At 36.2% G+C, this 24,316-nt stretch overlaps 1 protein-coding gene across 8 annotated transcripts in view; it reads left to right on the top strand.

Moving 5' to 3' along the window:
• The window catches only part of CDH18 (cadherin 18), a 542,660-nt gene that overhangs the window by 217,876 nt on the left and 300,468 nt on the right, over positions 1-24,316 (top strand). For 3 of the 8 annotated variants that reach the window (XM_030041847.1, XM_030041846.1, XM_030041840.1), the window contains exon 3: positions 6,084-6,169. The gene's annotated coding sequence lies outside the window, so the exon portion shown is untranslated. Of the gene's footprint in view, positions 1-6,032; positions 6,170-10,359; positions 10,659-24,316 lie in introns of those variants that run through there. The other 5 variants (XM_030041843.1, XM_030041839.1, XM_030041844.1 and 2 more) reach the window with 3 other exon arrangements.

Raw genomic sequence — 24,316 nt, 5'->3', positions numbered from 1 at the left:
ATAATTCAGATCTTATTTTAATCCAGTATAAGGAAAAAGAAGTATATCAGAAATTGGAAGAAAGCAAGGCTATGTGTTTGGCAACAAAAGAACTGGGTTCTAACAGATCTAATTCAGGTAAAAAGAACATCCTAGAAAAACTGTAGCACTTCCCTAACTAATTTTTATGAAACAAGAGTGGTGGCTTAAGTATGTGAGGCTGTAGAGTATAAATAACGTTTTTCATACTTTCATAGTTTTGATTTCTAGTCAAAATGTTTATTTGTCCACTTGATTTCCAGATTGGTTTTCTCTTGAACTTCTGTATACATGATTTTCAAGAGCCTCTTATATTCTTTTGAGTCGTATATACACACTAGTGGCATTTATGTTCACCAACATTTTGACCCTGACCTCCTATACTTAAAGCTTAATTGGTGTAGTGGTATAGTTAATTTTCATAGTTTCTGAGTATTTCTATGGATCTTTACAGAAGCAGGTATATGAGGAAAAACTTTTAAGAATGCCTATTCAGAAGTGAGTAGAAATACTAGATATGGTGAAACAGGAATACTTCTTTCCTTGATTTGCTCTCCACAGTGAAGAGTAATTCTGCTAAATATTTAAGGATTAATTAATAGGTACAGGTAAGAATCCTGAATGCTGCATTCATTTTCAGTCAAGAAATAGGAGTAATGGCAGTTCTCCGTCTTAGAGACTTCTATGCCCATACAAAAGTTAATGCCTTATAATGATCAAATGATAGGCAAGTGGGATTTGCCCTATATAGTAAATGTCCTTAATTATACCATCTAAAATAAGAGGGGAAAAAAAGAAAAAAAAAAAAAAAAAAAGATGCATCACAGGATCACAGGTTATTTAACTTGCAGGCCTTTTGCTCAGGAAAGATAGGTATCAAGTAAGGCTACATTTTATAGTTACTTATGCTCTGTTGAACTAGAACTGTAAGAAATAACTGCAAATGTGTTCCTAGGTCAAAAGAGGTGATTATCCCGCTGCATTCAGTGTTGGTGCAGCCTCACCTTGAGTACTGTGTGCAGTTCTGGGCCCCACAATTTAAGAAGGATGTGAAGGTCCTTGAATGCATCCAGAGGAGGGCAACAAAGCTGGTGACAGGGCTGGAAGGAATGTCCTATGAGGAGAGGTTAAGGACTTTGGGTTTGTCTGGTTTGGAGAACAGGAGGCTGAGGGGCGACTCATTGCTCTCTGCAGCTTCCTGAGGAGGGGAAGGGGAGAGGGAGGTGCTGAGCTCTTCTCCCTGGGACCCAGTGATAGGATGCGTGGGAATGGTTCAAAGCTGTTTAGACTTGACATGAGGAAGCATTTCTTTACCGAGAGGGTGGTCAAACACTGGAACAGGCTTCCTAGAGAGGTGGTCAATGCCCCAAGCCTGTCAGTGTTTAAGAGGCATTTGGACAATGCTTTAACTTTTGGTCAGTCTTGAATTGGTCAGGCAGTTGGACGAGATGATCATTGTAGGTCCCTTCCAACTGAAATAGTCTGTTCTATCCTATAACTATGTTCATTAGTTCTGTTATTGTCAAGTAAATGAGTGAAGTAAAATATAATTTAAAATCTGGCAGTTTTTACACTAGAAATGTTTTAACATTTCTTCTAAAATCACAATCTCATTATAATGGGAATTTAATGGAAAATATCAGCTGAAAAGTGACAAGAGAAATTAAGTCCTGAAAGCATTACCGTTTGGAGTCTCAGGTACCCAGTGCCTCAGTGTGCATTTGGGTGTAAGAAAGTATTCATTAGGTTTGCTGAAAACTTATTTCTAGAGTGCAAATTGAAATATTCTTTAAGTTCTTCTAAAAAACCTGAGTTGTTCCATGAACAACATCAGGATACTCTTTGTTCTAAGTAGAAACAGAAAAGGAAAGAATCAGTTGCAGCATCCCTGAACTTTGGAAATTGAAGGATTTTAAGTGCCATCATACTCCTTTGTGTCTAGTTCAGCTCAGTGTTTAACAAAGAACAACTTATAATGGAAAATAAGAGAAAGAATAATTATGCGGCTAGCAGAAAAAAATTGGGGATATCAGGCACATTGATCCTTGTTTTCACATGGAACATTTTAATATTAGCTTTGCTCTCTTTGGCATTAATAAAAAAATTAATAAAGAATTCAAGTAGAAGTCTATCTATTTAAGAAATGTAAAGGAAAAATAACAGTGGGAAAAGTGGGTAACTAAGAAAAAGAGCATATACAGTCAACTAGTGTTTTCTTCACACTACTTCAGCTTAAAATCCTCCACAGATCTGTGAGGCTAGTGTTTTGAACATGGACTATAGTTCGGGAGATAATCCCGTAAATTGATTTAGGCTGAGTAAGTGTGCCCAGTAACTCTACCTGTCTTTGCCTTGGTTAGCACATGGCTTTGATCAACAGGTGTTTGAAGGGTCTTTCATTCCCTTTTTATTATTTTGTCTTCTCTTTAATGACATCAGACTTTTTTGTTTTTAAGATGCGTATTTCTTTGTTATGTAGACAATTAAGTGATGCTAATGCCGCCTGTACAAACACAGTTCCTCTGTGTTCGTACTTAAGCTCTTTTTCTCTTTCCTTTGTTAAGTGGTTGCAAATCAAGTATTTAGGAGCAAAATTATTTAGCTCCTTGTCTCCAGAAAGTGAATTATTTCTAATTGTAGCTTGAATTGTTTGAGACCAAGTGATTGATTTTTAGATCATAGGTAAGCCATAGCTGAAGACTTCAAATCTAAGCTGAAGACTTAAGTCAACTTTGACTCTTTAGTCAACAAAGACTTTAGACAACTCACTGTTGTCTGCAAGTTTATTTTTTCTGTAGGTAAAGATATGCCAAGATGTTAATGAGGTAAAAAAAAAAAAAAGAGTATTGATCTCTTTTGGAAAACCAAGAGAAAATCCAGGTTTTAAAGCTGTCTTCTCTTTTCTAGCTATTGTTAGCTTGGGGAACTCATTTTTATCTGGGTACTCTGACACAAACACAAGTAGTCCGCATTCACATTGTTTTAAACAACGTGAGCTTTAAGGCAAAAGTGGATGACACTAGTAACTAGTGACACTAGTAAGTCCTCGTGATCTCAAAATAATAAAAAAGTAGTTAATTGTACTCCCATAGTCTGATTAACTTTGTTATCTTCTGTGTTTTTTTCATTTTGTAGAGATAGATAAATTTATTATGAATTTAATCAGCCTGTCTTTATTCATAGTAGTGTTTCTCACTTAGAAGCCATAACTTGGTATTTCACTTGAAAGTGGAAAACCTGTAAGGAAAGTTTTTTGAGTTTTGTTTTTTGTTTTCCTGAAACCTGCAAATGCTGATTTTCCAAGAATACAGTCACTACCACAATGACAAAAGTTGAACTTACATGTGTCCATACTTCATAACACAACTGACCCAGTTCTGTGTTTCATGAATAAACTGTTTTGTTGTTGGTTTTCAGGTTGGTTTTTGATTTTTGGTGGGTTTTTTAAATCTTTTTTCTTAATATGGGTTTCATGGCAGGGATTTTCCTTAAGGAAGCTAGGTCTCTAGATGCCACTAAAGTTCAAGTTCTCTGGATATTAGGGTACAAATTGATCAGGGATTCTTTACAACCTTGCACACAATTGTACACTACAGGAATAAAATGACTGGAGAAAGCAAACCTAAGACTGTCGGTTTGCAAGAGCAAAGCCTTTCTGATAGTAAATACGGACCTTCAAATGTCCAGAGGGACTAGACTAAATCCATGGGTTTCTTTCAATCTGACATCATTAAGAAGAAATACTTTATATATTTCTTAAAGTGTTTGACAAATGCAGATACATATAGTACTGAAATGGTGGATCTTAAAGCACAGTAGAGAAGAAAACATGACATCTGAGAGTTGTGAACAAATACATGAACAACAAAGATGCCAACTGAGGAGAAGCCTTTAAAATACCAAAACAAACAACAAACCCCGACTGACCAAAGTCAGGAGAAAAAGAAACAGGAAAAAAAAATAAATTAGCAGGCTGAAAGAATTGGGCATTTTCTCAAGTCTCAGCGAACACCCTAAAATTGATAAATCTGATTAAATACTCCACCTAATGTAGCAATACAAAGGTGTAAGGATTTGTGTGTGAGAGACTACAAACAACTTTTAAATGTGTGCTCTTGTTCCATGAAACAAAATGTTTGAAGACATCTACTTACTTAATGTATCTAAATAAGAAAAAGAAAGATGTCTGTATGAAAGAAAGGATCTGTTTTGTTGCCACTTTTCACCTAACCATTGACTAAAAGATACATCATTCAAGCAAGAGTAACTTTTACCGGTGTCACTCCATTATCTTATTTTCAGTGTACCATGAAAACGTTATAGCACTCAGATGAAAAGAGCCCTTGGATGAAGACACATTGGTTCAGTTTGAACCTTGCAAGCATCAAAAATTGTTATCAAAAGGAGCAATATGAAAAATGGTATGAGACTCCATTATATTACCATTTGAAAAAGTAATACAAAACCCTCAAGTCAAGGCCACTTTGACTTACAAATATTTATAAATTAAGATTTGGCCCTAATGGTAGCAGTATGATTATTTTAATTTTGTGAACCTGAAACACACAGTCTCCTAGCTCTTAAAGAATCTTACACGATAACGTAATATATGCCACTTCTTGTATCTCATTGTGAATGCTGGATGCTTTGTTTTAGTTTCTGTAGCATGCATTGGCTTTCATGTGGTCAAATTCGTGTCTGTATGATTATATACTTTTTTTTGAGAAATACTGAAGTACAGGACTTAGAACGAGCTATTGTCAGAAATTAGTCTCCTGACTTCTTTATGACTTGCTACTTTGCTGGCTTGTGGGTATAAACGAAACTCCAATGAACCCATTCTAGGTGTTTTTAGTTTCTGTTTTGGCTTTGTCTGACTTTTATTACTTTCATTTGAATACCATCTTCATTAATATTTTCCACATTGTATTACGGTTTCATATGACACAATCATCTTCCAGAGGTTGGTTCACTTTGTTTTGTTATCCTTGCAAACCCTTCAAGAAAGATGTGTTCTGCGTTGTTTTCTTTTAAAACAACTTTATTGTGTTGATACAGATAGACAAAGTAATTTGAAGTAAGGGGTAACTCAAAGGATGATTAAGAAGAGTATTTCAAAGTGAAGCTGAGAAGTTGAATACTAATGTAGCTAAAAATACAAAGGGCAACTTGTTCCTACAGATATCTGTTATTTTCTTTTAATAATAAAGTTGTCACTTCTTAATAAAAAAATCTTTGTTGTAATAGTGTTGATTTTTTTATTTTTTCCAAGGATCTGATAACCCATGTTTTTATTTCTAACTAATATATCAAAAAATGCTTACAATTGGTAAATATTTTTTGAGAAAACTTACAACGTTCTAACAATGATAGTGACTGCAGCAGTTTGTCTCCTATTTCTCTTTATAGCATGCACTACTTCACTGCTTATACAGTCCACGTGCACTTCTAAAAATGTGTAATGAGTGTTGAGATGCACCTAGGGGCTATGCCTCTTGAATTTTATATGGTTATAGAAATAAAACTGAAACATAATAATCTTTTTTGGGTTTTTTAAATTTTTTCTTTAAGTTGTGCTCATTAAATCAAACATGATGACATGCAAGAGTGAGAGGTATGACAATTCAGTAGATACTCTTGCTACATTTTACATATCTTTATAATATTGTTATTTCTGTAGAATCTAAATGAGTACATTTTTTTAGACTCTTGGAAGTTCGTGGTAAACGTTGACACATTTTATTTTAGGAATTTGTGAAATCATAGTTACATACACATCTGTTGAAAATCTGCTAAGGATTGCCTGATAGGAACATTTTTATATAGTGCCCTATTTATGAGCTTCCTTGCTGATTGCATTTTAAGAGAATGTCTCCCTGCACAGATGACATTCAGTTTTCTAATTCGCTTTTAATAAGGCAATCCTTTTCAGAGATTTATTTGCTTAAGATAATGAGGTAGGATTACAGAGGAATTAACTGCAATGCTATTAAGTTTTTTTTTTTTTCCTTGTGTCTAGCCTTATGCTTTCAGTTTGAAAGTAAGCTGAGATTTATTTTTCCTAGGCTACACAACAAATTCAAGACCAGAAGACCGAAAGGCAGCTGAGGTAATAATTCTTCGGAAGAATTAAGGCGCCCATGTCTTTGAGGTATGTTTGTTTTGGAAATGCTGTTAATTATTTATTAATCTTGCTGCTATGCATAAGAGTAGTGGTGAGTGCTTTTGAACATTAGTGACTTTTTCACATCTTCTGATGTAGCTCAATTTGAAAGGAAACTCCAAAATATACTTTTTTCCCTCTCTTTTTTGATAAGTGTGGGGAATTAGTTATAAATGTGCTTCTCTTTTATCTGGCACTATCTTTCTGCCTAGAAAACTAGATATAGCCAGACGCAAAGCTAAAAAACCTAGAGGTTCTATGTTCTTTCTGACTTCACAGTTACAACTTGCTTCATGTGCCATAGTTAGTGTGAAAAATTTCCAAATAAGAATGTTCTGGAAAAAGCTGTAAACACTTCTCATTTTGTATGCAATATTGATTGCTATGTTTTAAATAGGTACAGGAAACATTTCTATCAGCTAGATGCAAAAGAAAAGTGTGATATAGAAATAAATTACAAATAACTCAATAGGGGAGACCATAGTAAGTCATCAGTAGGTAGACTAAGTAATGGAGGATACACTAAGGAAACTGCCTTTCCACAGGTTTAGAAATAGCCTGTTTAACAATGTTTCTCAGTTACAAAAATTGTTTGAACTCAGTAAGTTGGATTCCACTTTCGTAGATGTACCAGCAAAGCTTGTGGGGTACTAAATGAATGGAGTTGATGCTAATTTCATTTTAGGTTTAGTTATCACTTAGCATGTTCAGGAGCTTTAACAGAGCAAATTATGATCTTCATACAGTCAGAAACGCTGGGGCCCAGAAAGCATTATTTCTATTACACTTGGGAAATATTTGTGTTTAGGTTAACTCTTCTGGAACTCCTTCAAACCCTAGTTTTCTCTTTCCTTCAATATACTGAGTTTCAAAGAAAAAGGTTTTTTTTTTTCTCTTAAAAGGAGGCATTTTCTCACAACAGTAATACTCATTCAGGTGAGGATTGAAGTTATCAAAGATAGCTGAAGCTCCCTTCTTTTTGCAGGAGCTGTATCTCACCAGCATTGACTGTTGTCTTTTCCACATTCCTGTCAGATCTGTGCAATTTTGTTCATGTTTGACTTGATAGAAAGACAATGTAGAAATTTTGGCTAGCGACACAGCCGTCTCATGGCATGTTAAATAATGCAAGCCTATAGCGTGATACATACATTTTGTCTAAAAATATATTTTCCGCTTTAAAAAAAACCCAACTGTTAGTTTCCTTCTCCGTCACAGGCTATATTTATTTGAGCTTTCTTTAAAAACTACCTACCTGCCCAGGACCACTGGCCTATAGGATTCTTTCCTTTTCCTTTTGCTTTAGATGTTTAATAACAGGTTTGCAGCCTTTGGGGTTGGGAAGTTGAGTTCTGTAAACTATCTTTGTATAATATTATTCACAATTAATACATTCAGAGCACTTTTTTTGCCTCCTAGCATTTTAACCACAAATATGTCTCTTTTAATGTCAGTCTTGTTTCTTTGGAGAAGCAGTATTTGAAGTACTGTAACAAACAACAAGAGAGAAATCGGCAAATATATTTAAACATGTTTAATCTATTATTCTCTTACCTGACAGTGTACCTAAATTTTATATTGGAAAAAGGAATTTAAAGCTGTTGTTGAACTTTTGATGAGGCTCTACACATGTGCCAGTGACATCTGAGAACAATGCTTTTTGATAAATGAAAAATCTCCATTGCCTTTTCATGACTCCCATTGAGATACATACTTGTTCCTCAGGGCACAATTTGTCTCATGGATTGTATTTGATTTGTATTCTAACGATGGAAGCTCATAGTATCAGTGTTAAATACATGTAGCTTTTCAGAAGCATGGAAAGGCAATATTTTTATATTCAGCCATTAGAAAAAATGTTTAAAGAAAAAGGGATCTCATTTTACTGGGTCTGCTGAAGCAAGACACCAAGTAAAATAATTAATAATATTTAATCAGTATGCTTTAGCTTCATATGTATTTGTGAAGTTGATATATTTTTGCCTAGCCTGATCCCTCAAAGTTCCCATGCAGTCTTTGTTATTATATAATTTTTTAAGCCTTTGTAAAATCTTTACCTTCTCTCACTTGTGGAGACATAATTGTAAAGCACCAGGCAAAATGTAATATATTATGAGGGGAAACAAAAGAGGCAAAACATGTCTGCCCTTTCTCATTCATTCTGCCAGATTATTTAATCTTGTTCTGTTTAGTATTTCTGTCATTTCATAGAGCTATGTAATGGCCAGGTTACCACACGCTGTTATGGTCAGGTTACCCATGTGACTTCAAATTACTCGGTAATGGTAGTATCCGTGGTAAACATAGTCCTTGGTGGCAGAGATGACTCGACTTTCCCATTTGAGAGCCTTTATGTTATATAATAGAGTAAGGGAAAGAGAGTTTTTGTAGCCTAGAATTGTTCTTCCTGTGTGTGTGTATATATATATATCTGTCTCCTTCCTCAGAGTCTTCACATTAGACTTTAAAAAATTATTTTACTTTAATATCTCCTCCTGGTGATACAGGCCTTCTTTAGCAAGCAGTGCAAGGAACTACTAAAAAAGTTCATGCTGATGCTTTTGAAATAGTCTGCCTTACTGATTTAATAAACCTTAATGAAATAAATAAATGGAAACTTGCAAATGCATTTAAACCATTCTTGTTCCGAATTAACCTGAAGTATATGTTACCGTTGGCTTACAGAGGTTCTGTAGCAGATGTTGAGTGAAGCTTTCGTATGCAGCTTATGTATCTATGTTAGTTTACTCCATGTGTAATGCTCCAACTTAACATTTGTCTGTTCCAGGCACTCAAAGAATGTAAGATGTTCTCTGAAATGTAAAGCTCAGAGACTGTCTGAACCCTTAGGCTCCTCTTTGTGTGATGATTTTTGATGTCCTGACAACTGTTAGAGTAGAACTTGTGGAGAACAGAAAAAAAAAAAAAACAAATTCAGTGATTTAATTTTGTTTCTCTGATTTAGAATGAAGTTACCTGATCTTCCCAGTGGTCCTGTGCATATATTGCATGTGTAGTTTTGCCATAGTACAAAATGCATACTGCATTCTTTTGATGTATCTATCTTTTAAAAATTAACACGTGAAAATAGTTTATACATGGAGCACCCTAAATTTTGATAACCTTCTGTATGTCTGTGTGAAAACCTGACTTAATAAATGCAAATGGAAGTTTCAGAGCTACCTTATCACAGACATGTATTTATGATGAGGCTAAAGAAGCTCTCACCCTTCATTCAAGGTTGAAATGCAGAACTGAGATTCAATGTTGCCAGTTGCTGGCCTCACTTTTCAAGATATAAACCGAGAAATGAATTGCCTAAAGAAATGGACACTTAGTCAGCATTGGATATTAGCCTCCTTTAGTACCATGAAAATAATTGGCATTTTACTTCCCTGAAAATTCAGAAACTTTGCAGAATGATTTGAGTGTTTTGTCAAATTAAGTTGAAAAACATTTTAAAGCAGAAAGTTCATTGAAGCTTACAAAAAAAGCCAACAAATTTTGAATCTATGAAAATTAAATATTCTCAGCTTTTCAAGGTTTTCTACTCTGAAAGTAATTTTAGAAACTGAAATAATGTTGGAAAAATATTTCACAAATTCACATTTCTGGCTTCAAAATAAGTATAAACAGATCAACATTTTGCTCAGCTTTAAGATGATTTGATCACATTTGAGCTAATGATGTAAAAGGCAGAAGCAGTTGATCAAAAATTTATCACCCCGTATGTCTTAAAAAAAAATTATTTTGGGACCTTTTCAGAATGATTATGGGGGTCAGAAATTTTTATTAGTTTGCTTAACAACCAAAATACATAACTGTTCTTGGAAGTCATGAAAACAGTAGATAGTCAACCATCTCATCCAAATATGTTAGGAGGATTTTAAGGTAAATTTCTAAACATAAGATCAAAACTTGTCTGTAGTTTTCGTTTGTGCAACCGTTCTTGTTTAAAAGTACAAAACCTAGGGATTTTGTATGTCTTTTGCTAAATCAATCTCAGCTTCACGAAGCCTGTGCTTTTGAAGATGTAAAGAAAATCGTTGGGTACTCATCAGATCGATTTCCTACGTGAATTCAGTGGCACGTATTTTCTACTCTAGGACTAAAGCAGTGGAACTACAGCTGAGGATTGCACGTGAGATGTAACAGCACGAGGAATTAGGAAGAAGGGGAAGAATTAATTGCATTTATCACTTCAGCTAAAGGAAGTGACTTAAGATTCCTAATCGAAATGGCCAAGCTGCCAAACCTGCCTGTGCAGAGGTGGTGTATCCGCGTGCCGGGGCAGTGGGTGACCACCGGCCGGCGGGGCCGTGCCCTCCCATCCTGGCAGGCCCAGTCCCACCGCACCGGGGCTGAGGCAGCCCCCGAGGGCAAGGGCAGGTGAACCAGGGCCCTGGCACCCGTGCACGGCTGCAAGGTGGGCTCTGCTGCAGAAGCCATCCCCTTGGAAGCAGCTTCAGAGTGAAAGGTGGGTTTGTTTCTTGCGTGCAAAGCGTGCGTTAGGTGTGATCTATTCAGCAGAGGGTCAGTCGTTTTGTATACAGGAGCTTGATTACCATGGGCTAGTTCTGGCACCTGCTAACCGGCTATTGGTATTTGCACAGTGTTTGATTTTGTTCATAAGAATTTACTTAAAATCTAACAGATCCCAAAAGACACTGCAGTTCAGATTTCTATTGCCAGTTTTCCCTGGATCCTGTATAAATCAAAATGGTTATTGTTTTTACCCTCTCCAGTGAAATTCCAGGAAGTGAACAAAAATACATAGATTTTTTTTTTTTTTTTCTTTCAGAATACATGGGAACACAGCTTAACACATGTCACTAACAGCACTTGAAAACTAGGACTTGGAAATGCACAAGTGTCAGTTTTTACCCCAAATTTTGTTATTTCTGTGTTCTGTTAATTTTGTAGGTTTGCTAGCAATATGAATTATTTTTCCCAACAAATGTTTGATTATCCTTGTGATTTTTTATTCCTGCTTTTTCCAGGTTTTTGTTTGTTTGTTTGTTTTTTTACACAGAATCTTTATGAAACAGCTAAATAGCGCAGTATAACTCCTTCAAAATATGTATTAAGAAAGAACATCTCTTCAGCAGGAAGGAGTAATTGGTATTTCTGTTTCTTACAGTGAAATGAGTTTAGTTTTAAAAGGCAGACAAGTTCAAACAAAACAGTGGTTAAATTAACCTATAAGGTTACCTGAACAGGAATATGGACTAGCTTTATTTCTTCCAAATACTCTAAAATTACAGTGTCCTGATCTGGCCCACAGTCAGTGGATTTTTTTCTGCTTATTTTTAATGGATCAATTTTCGAATGCTGAAGCTGATCAGTCCCTGCTCTTGAGAATAACGTTCCAGCCATCTATAGATAGCACACAATTAACTTGAGGGGAAAAGGGGAAAACCAGGAAGGAAGTATGTGCAATGCACAGAGCATCTCTCTATGTTCTGTATTCTGTGTCAATTTTAATGGGTCTGTAATTAGGTCACAGGACTGATTGATATCAGCACTTAGCTTCCTGGGTGACATCACCCTCTCCTTCATTCCCTAATAGGGATTAAGATGTTGACACATAGAAAATTCTACTTCTTGGACAGATAAAAGTAATTAAACCAGTTGTAGACTTGACACTGGCTGAATTATTTACCAATATAGCAATGAAATGGAGACTAACAGGAAGGAAGAGCACAGGGAGCATGTGGAAAGAGCACAGATATGCTTGCAGCCCATGTGTGTGAAGGAGTTTGGTTTAAAGAAACAATGACAGGACTAGGCTGGGACAGGAACAATCATGAGCAAAATGATGGTGGATTTCAAATCTTTAGGCAGAAAAAGTAAGGCAAAATACTGGCAAAAAGCTTTGAGATGAAACAGGACGATGACTATTATAATGCATGGCCAAATGCTCAGATATCTTGGCATGAGAGGAGAGCAGTGAGTGCCCAAAAAGCATGCTATTCAAAGAGAGATTATCAGATGGAAAGGAAAAATGAGAAGGGTGCCTTATACATATTTCTATACATAGAAAGCTCATAAATGCAGCAAAGGACACAGCTTAGAATGGTGCTTCTTAATTTAAAAATAGCTGTCATGTTTCAGACTGAACATACAATGTTGTTTTTGTGTAAAACTGTACAACCCAGCAGTAACTTTTAACTCGTCTTTATAAAATGTATTACAATTGAGTTGCTGTATGGTACAGCTGAAAGAGCTTGGTGCCATCGTTAGTACTTTTTGTTATTTTGTTGTCAGGGAGGCTATCCCTTTTTTCAGACTTTCTCTTACTTTTTGGAGATACTATTTGCCCAACACTGACTTTAATTTATAAGATGGAATACTTAAAAACATGACTTTTGAGATTTTAGGATTTTTGTTATTGAAAGAATGAAAAACTGAGGAAGTGTATTTTTCTGATCTCACGTGTTAAGATATATTTATGTTTGAGAGAGACTGCTGGCTGGTATAAGATGACCTTTAATTAAGAGAGGGCTACAAGGAACCAGGTCAGACATGGCTGTAAGAACTCGCACCTGATCATAGGAACAGGCTGCAGCTATGAGAACAGCTTAATGCCTGGCTATGAGAACAGAAGAAAAGAAACTTATTTTGTGGTCGATGATACTAGTGCAAGAGTTGAGCCTCAGACATTTCTGTTACAGTTATGAGTTGGAATTTAGTTCGTGTGTGCTATGTGTAAAAGGTTTGCCATCTTTTTGATGCCCTTTACTGCAGGTGGAGAGAAGCCTCATACATACATCTGCAGTAACAGTTGACTGTTCCATATATGCTTTCAAATAAATTAGGAAGGGTGGTGTATATAATATTTTGATGCCATTCCATACAGGCTTTCATCTCACATATCTATTTGCCATTTGTAATTTCTGAGCTTCATGAAATGCACTAACATTTTGTTTTAACAGCTATGTTAGTTTTCAAGTTATTTCTGTTGAGAGGTCTTGATGTCAGGTTTGTTGTAGGAAATAGTAGGGATGTCCTATGAAATCCTGCTACAGTACTCCTGACAAAATGAAAATCAAATACACAGGTTTGATTTAGAAGCACTAAGAATAGGCTTAATCCAAGTCTGCAAGCTCTAATCCAAAGTGATACAGAAGCTGTAATGAACAAAATGAATGGCTTACTGGCACCTGATCTGACAAGAGGAGAAGCAGAAATTAGATACAAAGTGTATCTCAGAGATTTAAAACAAGTGGCTGCATCCATTTGCTTGTTAAGGCTGGAGTCATCAGAATATTTTTTTTTCCTAAGTCTCTCCTTTCGTGCTCACCTTTAAAATAAGATTGAACCGTGTTAGCTGGTGACTCAATAACAGATCTGAATGTCTCAAATCTCATGAGTTGTAGATTTCCTCAAGTACAGGGAGAGAAAGCAGAAATTAATTTGAGTAAAACACCCATGCTTCACAAAACAGTCTCTTCTAAAATTGCATGTGTTTCTGAGCAATATGTTTGTCTAGAAATTGTTGGTATTATTGAAATAAAAATCAGTGGATGCTAACAACCATTAACAAATCATCTTACTGGTCATTAGTCAGAGGTTTTTATCTTACTTGCTTCCAGAGTTAAAATTGTGAGCAGAAATTGAGTTGTGAGTGAGAAGACAGCTGCTGCCCAGAATTTTCAGCCATACGGTAGTTTGAATGGATAAAACAGAGATAAGCTTCAAACTTCATACAGTCTATTGAGATGAATATAAATATTTGGACATTTCTATTTTATGCTGTCTGTGAAGAGTTCGACTAATACGTCATCTTCACAAGAAGAGCTAGGTAGGTGTCACCATTAGTTCCATTCCTGTGGCTTTCAGGATTATACAGGATCACTTTACAACCCCACCTGCACCCCAACCCAAAATAAAAACCCTGATGTTTTTCTCAAATGTTTAAAACTTGTGGATGGAGAGGTGTCTCACTCTCCCTTCTCACCTTCCTTCAGTTTTGAAGCACATGTGTGCTAATTGAGAAATCATGGATCTTTGACAGCCACCAGTAAATATCTGCTGGTCTGCTCAGGCCAGGTTTTATTCTTCTCTTACAAACCTTTTATTCAGGAGACCTTGTACCAATATTTCAGAAATGAATGAAGCAGTCTGTTACTTTTGGGTTCGCTGCAGACTCATAGAGGCGTTTTGTTGTCTGAATCTGCTTGTCACTTTTTTTAACCACCTTCTACAGCAGTGGTTCCCCACCTTTTTTTAAAGGGATCTTCACTACCCCCTTCCTGAACTCCAGGCTCCTCATTGGCTCCCCTTCCTTCCCCCTCCGGAGGACTCTTTCTGATACCCCACCCTCACTCGCTTCTACTGACGTTTCTTCATCGTGTCCTTCTTGTTGGCTTTGGCCAATATCAGTGCAGCTCTCCAAAGTGCAAGTCTCAGCACAGAGTTTTAGCTCCTTAGGAGCTCTTAGCTTTTCTGGACTCACCTTGACTGACAGCACACTTTGCAATGGTTGGGACTGTTTCTTCATATTGATTTTTCATTTTTTTCATGTAAGGGTAGATTCTGAAGTAATCGTATAATCCCACAAGCTGTGCTTCCATTAAGGTCCTGTACTACCTATAGCTTAATTCATCTGTCCTTGTTGCAAAGAAGATTTTTAAGTTGAAAAAAGTGCATGCCAAAATATTCACTGAATATTTTAATACCTTTTTTTAATTGAATGAAACCAGTGATCTATTAATGAACAGTTTGGTTTACATTTTTTGTAGATAGTTGCGGTGAGGAGCTTCTTATTCTCATGTCATGCAGACTTTTTAAGAGTATGTAGGGAATTTTAGTTTTTCATATTTTAGTTCCTAAAATTCCTCAGGGAGCCTGAATTGGGAGACTTTCTGTTCAGCCCTGCAATATACTATAGGGTGCCAGTGAAGTAGTCCTTGGTATTTGGAAGGTAGAAACCAGTGACCCAATTGCATGAATTCTTGCCCATCTTCTTAGTCTCACTGAATTCAACTGCACCTCATGTTTCAAGAGGAGCAAGTGGATACACAAAAGTAATTGTTTTCAAAAGCAGGCTCATACATCATCCAAATTTGAAAAAAAATGCATTATGCATACAGGGTTTAATATTCTGTCCTGCCATTGATAGACATGTGTAATCCCTATTAAAAAGATTTATGCTGAGCATTGGCAGCTGATATGATCCTGTAGTGTAAATCTGAATTGCTAAATTTCACAATAAATAATTATTCTTGGGTTCTTTCCTAATGTGATGCAAAATTGTTTTTACTCTGTATGTTTAGAGTAAACTAAAAAATAAAATTAATATGACTTACCAATGGGTAAAGCACATGTGTTTTATACATCATCCAAGATGATTTATACATCATCTTACAATTGTGACTCTGTTTTGGGGGAAAGGTTGAGTGACCGTATTTTTGAGGAGCCTAACTAGTCTTAATTTTCAAAGGTAATAAAGGAGTGGGTTTATAAAGCAAAAAGCATGGATAATAACACGTTACTAAAGGCTTTAAGAATAGACATACAGGATTTAATTGAGAAACAAAAGGTCAGTGATGCAGATGAGGGTAGAATGTAAACATCCCCAAGCGAGCACCCACTCAAGGCTTTATATATATATATATATATATATATAATTTTGCTGTAGAAATATAACTACAGTGCTTCTGTAACCAAGCTAGCTTATGTTTTTAACAATAAATGACAGCTGATAATTGACAGCTGACTGAACATTGTGGCTGAAGCATTTGAAGGAAAAAAAAAAAACTCTGTCCATCTCAGAAATCTTTCAGTAATGTATTTATTACTGTTTCCAAATAATATTCAAATAGTGTTTTTAAAGTGACTGTATCTTATAGGTAAGGTTCTTACTAGCAAGTGATGATTGAGAAAGGGGGATCGTTTACATCCCCATTTGTTTTTGTTAGGTTTTTTCCCTTAGTTTGAGAACTTGCAGCTTGTTAGTATTCCAGGCACAACGCAAAATCCTTCCTAGTCCCCACTCTCCCCACCCTGCAAATTGCAGAACGGTGTTTGGTTTAGAAGAGAACAGAGTTTGAAGGAAACGTGTTGTGATATGTTTGTTTATATTAAATTTGTTGTTTATGGAATGTTCTGAATACAGATAACTCCTAATTGAGAAGAACAACAGATTTATTGTACTGAAACCTTTTGGTTAGTATTTGTGTATTTCAGGAGGTTTTTATTTATAAGGTCATTGATTTTGGAATTTGACAGTAACTATGATGTTCCATTCAACTAGATTTGGCTTTTTCTGTGTGTAACATGCCAGGTATGTCTGTCTTCATCTTATTTTTTTTATAGACAGGAACACCTATAAATTGCAATGAGAAAGTGATACGGAGTTAAATAATTACCTTACAGGTCATAAAACAAGTGAAATTAATTGAAGAAATTGCACTCAGCAGCACTGTTTCATTCTGTCTCATCTGAGGTACTTTGGATTGCTTAAATTCTGGTCTTTTGCTATGTTTACTGCAAAGGCAAGAAAAAGGGAAGATATACACATCCTAAGGAAAACCTCTGAAACTTACATCAGCTTAGTGAAATCACTTCTTAAAAATTCTTTATTACTCTGTTATTGGAGAGCTTTCTGATTAATGTATGATGTCCAGGCTTCCATTTTCATTGGTATATTTTGGAACAAGGTAACATTATCCTTCAGCAAGGGCTTCCTCAGGTGATCTGAAAATTCTGCGACATGAGACTTTTTAATTGCCTGCATATTTTAAATTTTGATAGGTTACATGGTCAACGATCTACCTCTTAGAGAAGAGCAAGTAATAATTTGGTCACAGTTGCATAGTCTTCCAAATCCTAACAGTGTTTCATTGTGTTTCTTCTTAATAGAGTGACTTTAGCAGTTCTAGAGGAAGAAGGTTGAAGCTTTGAACACTTATTATTCATCTTTGACATCTATGGTTTTCAAGCGGTGTTAAGGTTAAATGGGAGTTCATTTACACTCTATTTCATTTAGTAAGTGCTCTCATAATTAAATGCAGATCCATGTAATTTAGTGGTAGAAAGAGAAATTCATTAAGATTCCTGATTAGGAAGAAGTGTTAACAGAACTGCAAAGGTTATAGAAATTTAGCTCCTGTTTAAGGTAAATTAAGCACAAACCACATTACTGTAACATGAAAGAGATTGCTTAAACTGTAACTGACAAGAAATTTCAAAATTCATTTTCATCATCTGTGTATACCAAAAGCAAATGTAAACATACATTTATTAAATCAATATAGGTGATAAAATTAATAGATTCCATGCCTTTTGTAATGTATTTTTTTGTTGTATTAGGCATAAAGGTTAATATTGTGACTACTGATGAAACTGTCATGGACTTTAGGTTATTTAAAATATTACTTCTTAAATGAAATTCCTAAAGTGAACTGAATTAAAAGACATTTGCTTAGTATCTCTGGAAAAACAGGTAGCCTTTGATTGTTTCTAGTGCCCAAATTGGTATTTCATCTAAACTATCACTTTCAGGAAGTTATAAAAAGCAAAGGGCCAGCAAGCTTTACCTTTGACCTCAGTGGAGCTAAAAGTTCACCATCAATTTTAGTAATAATTGCATAGTATAATGATCTGATAATAAGGAAACATAGAGGCTCTGTTTACTCTCTTAAAGTTAAAAATGCTCATATTTGGTTTTGGTTTGATTCTGTAACATTAAGCATATACTTAGATACAGCTGCATGAAAGCAACATGCTTTTCACCTAACCCTTGAAAATATTTTCTTACCATTCCCATAGCATTTCTCTCATGATGACGTTCAAATGTGTTCTGACAAACAATTCCTAAAAGTATCTGATGCTTCCCCTGTAAGGTGAAAAAGGGTGTTGAAAATCTGCAATAGGATTCCACTTAAACTGCTACAAATTTACTCTGTTCAATGATGTCAGTCCAAATTGAGGACACTTTTATGCTGTCCTTACATCTCAATTACGCTAACCCTTCGGTTAACCGTTTTTCTTGGTCATTTTTATATTAGCTCAATTTGTAGGTTGTTCTTTAACACAAAATTGCTGTCAAGTGTAGGTGGTACGAATAGGTGTAGACTTTGAGCTCCGCTGTATTGTCTCAGATGACCTGTTCTGCCATACTGCGCCTGTGCCCATATGCCTGTGCAGAGGTACTTTTTGCCCTTTGGCTGCTATGATGCAGGTTGAGGGGGGGGGGCATTGGAGGTTGGACTAGGTGGGCGTCTGGAGGTCCCTTCCAGTCTAAATGGTTCTATGATTCTGTGGAGGTTGATGTCTGCACAGTACACTCTCTTAGGGTGTGCACAGTCTCAATTACGTGAGGCTACAGCATCTGACCAGCAGTGGAGCGTTCCCTCCTCCCTCTGCTGTGGTCTGGGCCGTGTTCAGCTCTGAATGTAATGGCACTGAAAAAATCTGGTCAACTTTCTGTTCACCACTATTGTCTCCAAGGTATGTTTCATTAGAACAGCCTTCCATTTCTCATTAAAAACAAACAAACAAACAAACAAAACCACACACACACACATGAAGAAAACCGAGCTGAGTTCAAATTTCACTTCTGTACTTGATTTTTTTAAAAAACCTGCTGGATAACGGAAAATTTTCCAGATCAAGGACAGGCGATTTTCCCTCCCCCACATTCCAAACTTCTCTGTGTTGTTTGGAGTGTAAGGCACCTTCCAATTAGATATGTGAATCTCATTAGCATGTTCTTTATACTCTTTTTCAGATCACTAATGAGGAATTTAATTAAAACATGACCTAGCACTCATCCCAGCAGCATTCACCAGACACCTCCTTTTGACATGATACATTGCTGTTTTTCACTGATCCACGTTTTAAATACTAGCCAGTTTTCAAAGCAGTGGTGAGCAGAGGTGGAATACCGCTTTATTAGTGACAAGTTATTGAATCCTAACAAAAATGAAAAATGAAAAGCTCTTCACTGAAACAAAATGAACAGAATTATTCTGCCCCTCTTTGTGCAATAGTCTTGTTAATAAGCTACCAAAACGTATTGCCTCATAACTCAGGACCAAAACAATGACTTTCTATTTTTTGTATTAAGGAGATAAGAAAGATTAAAGGCAAATATTAACTGACAAGCTCATGTCATATTTTTCAAAGAATTATGTCATCAAGGCCTAAATTTACAGCTCTTCACTCTGAAGAATATTACGTGGTAGCAGTGCTAGGGAAATTGGTCTTGAAGAAGCGATAAAACATTGTTTCGCTGGTTTGACCAGCTCCTCTGGTAGTGTGATTAAGCTGGCTACTGTTCACATACTGCTTGAGGAGTTCTCGTTATGCAGGGAATTGCCTTCCTTTTTTTTTTTTTTTTTTTTTTCCCCCCTCACATCAGCTAGTCCCCAAATCTCCTTACTAGTTGCAATAAAACATAAAGAGGATAAGGAGAAGAGAAAGTGTAGTAGAAAGTGTAGAGCAGGGTCAATGAGGACAGGTTGCCTGAGGCTGTGTCTACTCAGGTTCTGAATATCTCCAAGGATGTTGGTAGTTCCGCAACCTGTAACAGTGTTCAATCACCCCTGCAGTGACACCCCCCCCCCCCCCCCCTTAGGTTTAAATGTAATTTCTTGTGTTTCAATTTGTGCCCATTGCCTGTTGGCCTGTCACTGGGCACAGCAGAGAAGGGCCAGGCTCTGTCTTTTTTATTGGCGGTCCCCCCCAGGTATTGAGGTGCACCGATCACTTGAGACTCCATTCAGCTGTTGATGGGTGTCATTCACGGGCACCCTTAGTTGTCCACCTCCACACAGGGCACTGAGGGACCAAATTGACAAAGGGTCTGTGTGTGACCGTGCCCCTGTTGGAGCGGCAGTTCTAGGACACACTGGGTAGATGAAATGACAGTAACACCCCTGCTTTGGAACTTTAATTGATCCTGAAGTATTGGTACAAAAGATTTCATGAAATATTCAGAAACGTAGTGCATAAAGTTGATCAGTGTGCTTATCCTCTAATTACTCCACCTAACCGTATATAATGAAGCATGAGTTATTTTTACTGCTGCTGTACATCAGAACATGTCTGATTAAGTTTATTTTTCGATCTTCTGCAGGAGCCATGTTGATCATGTGCGGTGGATTTTGTATTCTGTCAAATGTTGGTAGACCTCAGGGAATTTTAAAATTGGCTATCAGCGATCTTAATGAATGCATGGACCTGTTGTACCATATCTTACTAGAGTTATACCTACTACATGTTTCCGGTGCCAGCAGTCCTTTGTCTTAAGTAGACATGATATAAATAAGGATGAATTTAGGCAATTATATTTGGATAACACATTGTTAATGAGCGGTCATTTGGAGTACTGGAATGGTAAGGTTGGCGTTAACCACTGAGGCACACTGCAAAAATAGGAGGTACAAAGCTGAATATCAAGACATACTTCCCCCAAATAAAGGCTGCTGTAGTATGTTTAAGGGAAATAGATGAAGCCCTTCTACTTTGGAAGTAGAACAAGTGGACAGGCAATCTGTTCTATGGTAGTTTTGAAGCTTTTCAAGTATGTTTTCAGAACTTGAATCTTATGGTATGTTAGAAGCCTGCTTTATTAACATTATCCCCTAAAATACGTAAAAAAATTTCTGTGCAAAGATGATCCAGTGGCAGAAGCATTCTTTTAGGAGTAAGACATATCTGGAACATTTACAAGAATATGAATGATAACATTTCATAAATGCCATTTAAGCGATGCACTTGAACATCAGCTAGAGCGCCAGCTTGCTCTCCTTTAATGAATAAAATTGTATAAGAGAAGAGTAATTGAAATGCGTCAGTGTGAAGAATATCTAGCTCTTTACATCTCTTATCCCATTTCAGTTACCTTCACCTATTCTTTCCAGCTGCAGTCTATATTTTGGAGCTGCTAGTCCCTTTCATTCTAATACAAAAGTTGAATCACTGGGATCACACTACTTTTTTTCTTTCCTTTTTTTTTTTTTCCCTTAACATCTAGCTTAAGGTTTTGAGTTTCATCTTTCTGTCTTTCTGTTAAATAAAACTTTTTTAGAAGATACTCTTCTGGCATCATTCTTCAGGAAAGGTGCTGTGATGTGTGATGAGGCTAGAATTAAATCTGGATTCTCCACTTGCGGAGAAGCAAATTGCCTGAGAGTATAGAAGTTTGGCCAACTTCGTAGCTGCAGAAGATAAAGGTCGGTCTTTGAGTTCAAGAAATAATACTGCCAAATCTTTAAAATGCTTGAATTAATTAATCCCTCCTTAAAACATCTTGTACGGATTATCAGTATTATTTTACAACTCATCTCAGGTTAGGGCCTATGTTTAAAAGTAATGATCACAGTTTGAAATATTGGAGGGATGACTTTTACTTTGTGCTAGGCACCCCAAAAGCTATGTACTTCAAGAGTGATTGTGCATGTCAGTTTCAAAAACTAGGCTGATCTTCCTCAAATTAGGCAGTAAGAGTAGAAATTCTTTGAGTTTAGTTCAAGTATATTTATTTGGGACGAAAAGGATTTTATGTTAACAAATATATTTAGAAATTTTGTGATTCTTGCTTTGTCATCCTGCGTCTAAAATAAGTAGGTCACTATCTTCATTATAATGTCTAAACAGTAATCTCCTTAGAAAAGACAAAGTTAGTGTAAGATATTCTTTGGTGACATAACCCACTAGCCTGGGCTGAGGCACAAGGTATTTACTTCAAGTCAACAGCAGTACTGGTCTGGGGCTTACCGTGCTTGTTTTCTATTTCCTCTGCCAAAAATGTTTGAAATACATAATTACCTGCAGTTTTATTTCATGGGATTTTTTTTCCAGATGCTCTTAAAATAATCAGCATATTTGTTCTAATTGTATGTGTGTTTGTTTTAAGAACTGATTTGATCTTAAGTATTTCACTTAATGTGTGTAATACTGTGCCATTATTTGCATCCCATGATATGTAGTGAATGACAGATGAGGAGATTGGACATACTGGGTCAGTTATGTTTATCGTCTGCAGTGTATAAGCTCTATTGCATCTCATGAAAATCTCCTTAAAATGCCAGTTCAAATGTACCATAACATTCGCTGATAATTGTGTTAGCAAAAACACAGAGAAAAAGAGAAAATGCAGTTCACGTACAGATTCTTCATCATTTTGAAAGACATTTATGTGTAGAAGTAGCTAATAAAAATAAGAGGACTTTGCCATTTATCATAAACTCAGTGTTGTGCTGTTCACCAATACGTAGTGGACTAATTGAGGTGAACTTTCTTTAGGAAGGCTGAGAAGGTCAGGTCACGTTCCTGCACAAGTAGAGTGCTGCAACTGCTACTCGTTTCCCTCTCACACTCTAATAATCACAATGATAACTCCTGAAGTGGGTCTTCCCAGTGGTCATTTGTGATGTTCACTGGGCTTTCACACACTTCGTCTTCATTGATAAGTAATATAGTGAAGACATATAGCTTATTATATATTTTGAGTGTGATAAAAAAGATTATAGTGGGCTTAGGACAGCAACTTGATCATTCTTCTTGCAGGAAAATATTAAATGAAAGAGCAGTAAATTTGAGTGCTGAACTTTCATTCAAACTGGGCTATATCTGTTGACAACGCTTGTCTTGGTTTTGTTTTGGGATTTTTTTTTTTAAGTAACTGTACAGGTGAATTGTTACTGTCTGTACAACTTTTCCCATCGCGGGTGCAGTTCCTGTTCTACTGATGTTATAGCAATGAATATTGGGAACCATTGCTGAGGACGGAACTACCTGATTCGAAAAACGTTCCATTCTGGGTGAATGAGCTAAATTTAAAGGAGTTATGTGCTGATTTTGTGTAATATCTAAGATGGTGGCATTTTCTAAGGATGGGTAATGAAATGGGGCCAGTTGATACAAACTGGTGTGGCAGAATCATTACTGAATCAACAGTATTAGTTCATGTAAGGATTTCGTGCCAGATTTTCTTTCTTTCTTGGTGCTTTATGATCTGTGAAGGGGGAAAAAAATATTGAAGAAATATATATGAGAAGCTGGATACCATTCCTATTGTAATATTAAGAGTCCTCTCAATGGGTGTTGTATCTGACAAAACATTACAGCAATTAATCAGCAAATTCCTTAGGTATGTGCGTGATTAAAAGTGTGAGCTGTCCTGTTTATTTCATATCTTTACATTTCACAGGCTTCAAAATAATTTTAGGACTTGGTTTATAAACAATATTGCTAAATAATATAATTAGTAATACTATTAGTAAATAATTAACCAAATCTAAAAGTTAAAACTGAATCTTATTAATCAGTAACCCTAGGATATGGCCCACTTCTCTTTCTATTGCCAGGTGAGGTTACAAGCAATATTTTTCTCCTCCAAATCTAGTGGGTTTCAATGTTACTATACCTTTTCATCTGAAACGTGTGGCTCATTGACAGTCTGCACTGAAATCTGTTTTCACAATATCTGCAGTACTATTTTGTTAACCTAGCTCTTACATGCTGTCGCTAAAAGAAGATTACATTTCCATTACATGGAAAAAATATTTTACCATTCCCTCCTACTAACCTCCTGCCCAAAACCCTGTTCTTAAAAAATTTGCTTTTACTGGAGATTAGACCTAGAAAATGTGAGAAAGAGTAACTCTCTGCCTTAGCAGTGAGCACAATGGATGTGTGTAGGTAGTAAATTATTGGAGGAAAAGAATTTTTCTCGATCATTCAGATACTTAAAGCGTATTGAAAAGTCATTGCACCAATAATTTGCCACTCAAATTAAGACAAAGGCTGTATTCTGTTAGCTGGTACAGCCTCACTTACTTCTCTACTATCACACCTTTTCAGCTTGTGTCAACTCTTCAGGCAAGATTTATGAGATGGCACAAAGAGCTATAGTAGCTTAGATATAGAGGAAGTCAGATGGCACACCCTTATTTTTAAAAAGGTGCAGTTTGCCTTACCTTACCTTGGTATGATGCAGGTTATTTCCAAGTGGCCTGTATTTTCAGGGCGGATGTTCTTCATCATGTTTGAAAGATGTAAAACAAAATAAAGAAATAATCAGCAATGTTTTGAGAATTATATTTAAATAAGCTTTGGCATCCTAGAGAAAATTGATTTTTTTTTGTGAATATTAGACTGATATGTGAATGATTTACCTAG

This window comes from Aquila chrysaetos, chromosome 18 (assembly GCF_900496995.4).
Source record: "Aquila chrysaetos chrysaetos chromosome 18, bAquChr1.4, whole genome shotgun sequence".
Classification (NCBI taxonomy): Eukaryota; Metazoa; Chordata; class Aves; order Accipitriformes; family Accipitridae; genus Aquila; species Aquila chrysaetos.
This window is presented reverse-complemented; position numbering and strand designations above follow the sequence as displayed.